This window comes from Berghia stephanieae, chromosome 3 (assembly GCF_034508935.2).
Source record: "Berghia stephanieae isolate SIO BIC M18660-M18661 chromosome 3, UCSD_Bste_1.3, whole genome shotgun sequence".
NCBI classification, from domain to species: domain Eukaryota; kingdom Metazoa; phylum Mollusca; class Gastropoda; order Nudibranchia; family Aeolidiidae; genus Berghia; species Berghia stephanieae.
The window spans coordinates 12,162,087-12,169,586 of NC_088362.1; the positions used below are offsets into that span (position 1 = coordinate 12,162,087).

At 31.9% G+C, this 7,500-nt stretch overlaps 1 protein-coding gene across 1 annotated transcript in view; it reads right to left on the minus strand.

Annotated features, from left to right (window-relative positions):
• The window catches only part of LOC144969467 (mitochondrial fission process protein 1-like), a 6,736-nt gene extending 6,476 nt beyond the window's left edge, over nucleotides 1-260 (minus strand). Inside the window, exon 1 of the mRNA XM_078908587.1 lies at nucleotides 189-260. The gene's annotated coding sequence lies outside the window, so the exon portion shown is untranslated. The remainder of the gene's footprint in view (nucleotides 1-188) is intronic.
• Between the last annotated feature and the right edge of the window lie 7,240 nt (nucleotides 261-7,500).

Here is a 7,500-nt window from a genome sequence, read left to right on the forward strand (position 1 = left end):
AAACGTTACTACGACTACTATCTATCTATACACTGACAAATTAAATAAATTCATGACAAAAAAAAATCCACAAATTGAGAGAAATGATAGCACGAGGAGCTTTAGGAAGGTCTCCGCCAAGCTATGCCAGCGTTTATTACAGATTACTAAATATAAATTTAATCAATTGAAAAATGAATGAAGATAACCTGTGAAAATATTAAAACATTCTCATCTTCGTCAGGTTTTCTGGATGTTGCTATGTTTTGATGTAAATAGGAAGTTCCGATTTTGTGAAGTTTATTTTTCAAATTTTAATATAAACACTATTAATTATGACGTCATTCACATTTGCTCTCCTACATAAAGTGTAAATGTTGCTGCTCGAAGCTCGAAGAAATAAAAAATAACGTGAAGTTGAATGTAAGCTTCATATTAATTACAAGAACAGATCAAATGAACGTTTCGGGTTTCCTCTTTATCAACATAACAGGATGAATGAAACACCACAGATGAATGAGATGATGTGGTAGTGGCGTAGTTACGATGAATCTAAACTTCATCTTAACTACGCCACTACCACATCATCTCATTCATCTGTGATGTCTCATTCATCCTGTTTTGTTGATAAAGGGGAAACCCGAAACGTTCATTTGATCAGTTTTTGTAATTAAATTGAAGCTTACATTCAACTTCACGTTATTATCTATCCCCTACATAAATGATCTTATAAAAATATTGCAACCCTCTCCTTACCATTCAAAGGAAAATCGTTACATTCGTTACGATGCAACCAACAATTTTCTCATTCTGATGTCCTTGTAGATACATCACAAATAATAAAGAAAATACTTTGTTCTAGTGATATAACTTAGACACCGGGCAATTATATGTATAGAATGCATTTGTTCCTTTTCGGTTTAAATTGAGCATTTATATAGCGCAATATCCACTAAACTTGCTCAACGCTTTACAAGGTGTCCCTAATCAACAGCAGCATTTAACATGTAGGACGGGACATGACGCCTGTTAGGCGATATTACAATTTTTCGGACAAAGACAATGCTGTTAACGGCCATGTACTCATTTTACACCTGAGTACGGTGAGAGAATGTGAGTAAAGAGCCTTTTCGAAGGACTCAACTATGGGCCGAGCGCGAGGCTCGAACCCAGGACCTTCCGATCCGAAAGCGAGTGTCATACCACTAGACCACATAGCCGCGGTTTGAGAAGAAAAAAAAATCTATTTTGTGTTGGGTGGGAAAGTTCTAAAAAAGGCTGGTAAGGAGAGATTTAAGGGAGAAAAATAAAATGACAAATTAGTGATCCGGTACTGGTCGACGTTCTCTTATTTGCAGGTCTGATAACCCAAATTGATTTGGCTCAATGTTGTTATGGAAATGCTCTCAAACCGACGAAAATTATTGTCCATAACAACAATGTTAATAGGAGTCCATAATACTCTTCAACAGTCGTAACGTCACTTCCTTCCTAATTGACGCATGGTCACTTAGTAACACTGGCTCTAAACTATCGGAACAATGGCGGACGCCGTATGAAATATTTCTTCGGCGAGCATAAAAGAGCATCCAGAGGGAAAAACCCATAAATTTGATCTTGTTTTGACTTTTACACATTCTGATCACAAGGCATATGAAAAGTTCTAGCCAGCATGAAGAATAAAAGTAATGATTTTCTTTGTTTAGAACCAAGATGGCCGCCGTTGCCGGGCGGCGTGACATCAGACTACTGAATCCAATTGCGTTTGGTTATTAGACCTGTAATCATATACACGTCGGCCCTGGTATAAGGTGAAGATAATACACGGTTTTTCAGAATATTACTCATTTAAGCTATAAAAAGTGGGAAAAGAGCGATTGTAAAGCTTATTATGAATGCAACCAAAAGACAAATTGGTTTAGATTTACAAGTTTTTGATAGTATCAACTTCCTGAGCAAAAGAAAACGATGGAACATTTTCAACTAAGTGGATAAATCTTAGCACTATAACTTGCACTGTTACATCTGTGTGTCTGTACATGTGTGTGCGTGCGTGCGATCATGTGTATGTGTGTATGTGTGTGTGCGTGTGCGTATGTGTGTGTGTGTGTGTTTGTATGTATTTTTATATGTGTGTGTAGAAGGGATTCAGAATCGTGTTTATTTTAGGCATTTCATATTCTTTTTCTTGGTCAAGACTATCCATTCCCATTCTGTGGACAGCAGTAGTGAGGTAGAAGTACCGTACACTACATAACCTCAATTAATCCACATGTCTTGAGTCGGCTATTAGACATTATGATGGCTCGCTCTCAGGGAGAGAAATTTGCACACATTCTCCTCATGCTATTAGAAATTGACGTCGGATTTGAAGATTTCTTTAGTAAAATACCCCCCCCCCCCTAACCCCCCAAATATCTTCCGAGTATCAGGGAGGTACAATGGACAACCTTGGATATTACTTGCATGTTCAATTTTCATCTACAGCTTTTCTGAATGCTTGGTAATAATAATAATAATAATAATAAATAAATAATAATAAATAATAATAATAATATATAATAAATATAATAATAATAATAATTATAATGAATAATAATAATAATATAATAATAATATATTAATAATAATAATAATAATAATAATAATAATAATAATAATAATGATAATAATAATAATAATAATAATAATAATAATATTAATAATAATAATAATAATAATAATAATAATAATAATAATAATAATAATAATAATAATAAATAATAATATAATAATAATAATAATAATAATAATAATAATAATAAAATAATGTAATAATAATAATAATATAATAATAAAAAATAATAATAATAATAATAATAATAATAATAATAATAATAATAATAATATAATAATAATAATAATATAATAATAAAATAATAATAATAATAATAATAATAATAATAATATAATAATAATAATAATAATAATAATAATAATATATTATATTATATTTATAGTTCCTTCTACTGAAGGTTAGCGTCTGTTTCCATAAAGCGACCAAATACCTTTACTTTTGTTAGGGTTTATTGTTGCTTTTTCAAGTTCCGCCATGTTGTCTTGTAGTATGTCACTCGCCTTCAGATTGGAGAATTGGATTCAATAGTCTGATGTCACGTCGCCCACCAACGGCTGCCATCATGGTTCTAAACAAAGAAAATCTGTACTTTTTATTCTCCATGGTGGCTAGAACCTTTCAAATGTCGTGTGATCAGAATGTGTAAAAGTCAAAAAATGATATGATTTATATGCTTTTTCCCCTCTGGATACGCTTTTATGCTTGTCAGAGAAATATTTCATAACGGCGTCCGCCTTTGCTCCGATAGCTTAGAGCCAGTTACTAAGTTACCATGCGTCATTACGAGGGAAGTGACGTTACGACTGTTGAAGCGTATTTGAATTCCGCTCTGAGCGATGCATAGTTGAGTTCTTGGAAAAGATTCTTTATTCTCATTCTCTCAACGTATTAGGTGTTTAATGAGTACCCGGCTGTTAACAGAAGTTTCCGAGTTGGGGGGGGGGGGGGATTATGTCTGATATCGCCACGTCATGTCTCATCCTACATGCTAAGTGTTGCTGTTGGCTATTAACCCACTGTAAAGTGATTTGAGCATAATTAGTAGACTTATCTCTATACAAATGATTGCTCAATAAATGCTCAAAGAATGCGATTAGGTGATCTGCTTTTACGCTATTCTTTTTCTCATTTTACTAGTATTTTAATGATAATGTTAATTTCTAGATTTGTATATAGAAATAAAAGCAATGTTTCAAAAAATTACATTATATCTATTTTCTTCATGAGAATACACAGTAGATGGCAAGGGTCCAGAAAATTTAAGAGTGCAAAAGAATGCCACCCAGAATAAGATGTCTTATTGTATTTTTTTCAATACAGAGGTTTTTAACAATTACTGCAATGTATCTACATCTTTCAAATACCTACAAAGAAAGCATATTGTGACGAGAAAAAAAAAGAAAATGTCAGATTGTAAACAAGGTTTAAACTGCTCATGTTTGGGATATAAATGAATTCATTGGGAAGTCATGCAATCAAAGAATGCGTAGAAAAAGGGATTTGGGTTGTATAAAATGTGTTGGAATTTGTCTCGTTGGGTGTAAGAGAATGAACAATCGCGAAATGTTCTGAAAAAAAAAATATTAGAAATGTTCTGATCATTGCAAATGTAACCTCAGCTCCGTTATTATCGTATCAATATTTTGTGCCGTCTCCGTGGATTAAAAGCAATATCTTACCCTTTTTATTGTTTTTGATACTGACTGAGGCAGGGTTTTGAGCCCGAAATGCTGCGTGTTTGGTATTGTGTTCTTTTTTAAAAGCTGCCATATTCAATATTCAAGACTCTTTACTCGAAATTCTCTCAGCGTATTGGGGTGTAAAACGAGTACCTGGGTGTTACTAACGTTGTCTGCCGAAAACAATTTTGTAATAACATGCCTCATATCTCGTCCTGCATGTTAAGTATTGCTTTGGCTAGGTAACCCGTGTAAAGCGCTTTGAGCATGTATAATGTTTAAATTATGTTTTAATGCTCAAGTTCCCTAAACATTCAAAGGCATAAAAAGATCAGTTTTACAACTTTATTCTCGATAAATAATGAATCAACTGTGTTCTTCCATTTGTAATCACTGTTGGTGTATAAAATATTACTAGAGAAGGTAAAACTTCTGTATAATGAAGTATATTATGTCAGAATTTCATATAGGGAATGAGATTAGCGGAAGAGTAGCGTCCCTTGATTGGACGTCACCGGGGGAGAAGTTATTTGTAAACAAACCAACTACAAGCCAAGCGCTCCAAATACAAAATGTTTTGTTCATATTTCTGTACAAAAATGTATAACGTTGATTATGATATGCATTTTTGTACAGAAATATGAATAATAAATTTTGTATTTGGAGCGGTTGGCTTGTAGCTGGTTTGTTTACAAATAACTTCTCCCCGGTGACGTCCAATCAAGGGACGCTACTCTTCCGCTAATCTCATTCCCTATAGATTGAGCTGTTTCTTCTATTGTTTTTTGCTGGATGGACATAACTCGGGCTAATTTGTCTTCCCGAACCCTTACTTATAATTAATTTATTTTATATCACAGCTTCAGTTTTGATGATTTTATCAAGAAATATGTCAGATTTGATGAAAATCAAAATAAACCAGTCCAGGTAATCCAGTGATAAACATGCACAATTGAATTTCTCCAGTCACGGAAGACAGATTGTTTCTGGTCGTATATATTTTTCTTGTATTTTTCTATCTTGCTTTGTCTGGTACATTTCATACTCACTTGTTCAAATATTTATCTTATCTGTTAATTAAATTGAAGCTCCCATTCCGGTGCCTGCTCCTTAGTTTCTCAAATTAATTTCTAAATGCTTTGACATTCATTTAACTCTCTCCTCACCAGCCATTTTCAGGATTTTCCCCAAAACTTAACAGCCAACTAACACAATATAAATTTTCTCACTCAAACTCAAATACAACAGCACTAACTTTCTTGCAATACATAATTTCTTTAGCAAAACATGCTCTACAACACGCTGTTCGTTTTCTTTAAAACTTTGATGATGTACAAAATAAATTTGAATAAGAAAAATGGTTGTATCGTAACGAATGTGACGATTTTCCTATAACTGGTAAATATTTTTTTAAAAGGATGCCTTTTGCGCCACGATATCATGAGACATCGTCGCCAAGGCATTCCAAGAAGGAATATAGATAACTCATCAAACAAGATGTCTGATGTCAACAGGAATCACCCATGTTGTCCAAGTGAGCAAATTGGGGGTTAATAATCTTGCTCAAGGAAAAACATGAAAGTGCCTGAAGCGCGGCTCGAACCCGGGTCATCCGGATCACAGTGCAATGCCTTAACCACTTGGCCACTTCACTTAGGTCGCGGATAATGCTGAAGATGTGACCCTTCTGTCGCTGTGCTAACCAATTGACTGCAGTGCTCTGCAAAACGTGTATTTAAAACTTCGGCCATAGCACTTCAAATATCGGTCGATATAAATGACCCTCGTCTCTCAAACCTGGGACTTACTTCGCAAATTCCCCCCCCCCTTCCCTCCCCCCCCCCCCCCCCAAGTAATGGCGGTTAACTTGTCTCCTTACCAACCATAGGAAAATCGTCACATTCGTTACGATCCAACCAGCACTTTTATCATTCAGATTTCTTTTGTAAATCACAAAATTTAAAGTACACTGTTTTATTTTAGCTATAAAAACATGGCACTGTGTTGTAGAGTTCATTTTGCCGATCGATGTTATGCATAGAATGTATTTGTTGCTTTTCTGTTTGAGTAAGAAAAAACTATTTTTGTGTTGTGTGGGTGTTAAATTTTGGGGGAATTTCTGAAAATGGCTGATAAGGAAAGGGTTAAATAACAATAATTAAAAGGAATTGAAACTTCAATTTAAACAACGAAGACATAATATTATTATTATGATGTGGACCTATTTGGTTTCCACTTTGTCAACACAACACGATGGATGATACAAAAGTGACGGATCGTCTTTAGTGATTCATTTCAGCGCCTTCGTTAATTATATTGAAGCTCCCATTCCATGTAGCTATTGTTTTGTTTTTTTAATTCTTCGAGCTTCGAGCAATAATTTTTACTTTTGTGTCAAAGAAATAAAACCAGCATCATTGAAAAATAAATTAAATTAAGAAAAAAATCGACAAGTAAATGATTTCAGACCATTATTCAAAATATTATCTTTTTATTGTGATGAAAATCGTGCATAATAAAGATAAGCTGTTTTACATTTGTAAAGCAATTGATTAAAAACAATGACAATAGGACTTTGACAAAGATAGGGTCATTTGAATATTAATTCGCATTGCTGTTACTGCACTTTTGCTGAAAATAGCAGAATTCATACAAGGTTAGCTTAAAATTGAACCTAAACAGTTAGGTGTAAATGAAATAATAAGAATAATACTCGAACATATTTTTTTTTAGAAAATATAATAATTTTCTTTAATAGCGCATTGAGCTTGGACAGTCGGGGAAAGGCACTAGAAAAAGTGTAATTTATTATTATTATTATTATTATTATTATTATTATTATTATTATTATTATTATTATTATTATTATTATTATTATTATTATTATTATTATTATTATTATTATTATTATTTATTATTATTATTAGTATTATTATTATTATTGTTATTATCATTATTATAATTATCTATTATTATTATTATTATTATTATTATTATTTATTATTATTTTATTATTATTATTATTATTATTATTATTATTATTATTATTATTATTATTATTATTATTATTTATTATTATTATTTATTATTTATTATATCATCATCATCATTATTATTATTATTATTATTATTATTATTATTATTATTATTATTATTTATTATTATTGTTATTATCATTATTATTATTATTATTATTATTATTATTATTATTATTATTATTATTAT